At 42.1% G+C, this 335-nt stretch overlaps 1 protein-coding gene across 2 annotated transcripts in view; it reads right to left on the bottom strand.

The window, feature by feature from the left end:
• Positions 1–335, bottom strand: part of stk38b (serine/threonine kinase 38b) — a 12,915-nt gene extending 12,580 nt beyond the window's left edge. The window contains exons 1-2 of one of the 2 annotated variants that reach the window (XM_083668592.1): positions 239–334; positions 53–154 (exon numbers count right to left, since the gene is read on the bottom strand). The gene's annotated coding sequence lies outside the window, so the exon portion shown is untranslated. Of the gene's footprint in view, positions 1–52; positions 155–238 lie in introns of both variants that reach the window. The other variant, XM_083668591.1, reaches the window with a different exon arrangement.

The following is a 335-nucleotide window of genomic DNA, read 5'->3' as shown; positions in this document are numbered from 1 at the left end:
AACAACAATAAGAAAAAGTTATAATCTCGTACAGGTGAAAATAAATATTCACATTGCCGAGCGAAACACTTTTCACAGGCTGCTTTGTTCAGAAAAGAACATCTGCCAGACGTCAGTAGCGCTTTACCATCCACTCCAAGCAACGGCGCAACTCCTAAAGAAAGTTAATGTTAAGTGTTAGTTATTGTACCGTGATCGGCTTCGTTCCATTAACTTTGTCAGTTTTATATGATCTTACCTATTCCGTTATGGCATCAATCGCACTAATTCGAGTCGGAGCAGCCCCTCGCTCGGATCTGATGACGGTCGGTATCCATTCGAATTACGGGAAGTGA

This window comes from Argentina silus (genome assembly GCF_951799395.1).
Source record: "Argentina silus genome assembly, chromosome: 4".
Taxonomy (NCBI): domain Eukaryota; kingdom Metazoa; phylum Chordata; class Actinopteri; order Argentiniformes; family Argentinidae; genus Argentina; species Argentina silus.
This window is presented reverse-complemented; position numbering and strand designations above follow the sequence as displayed.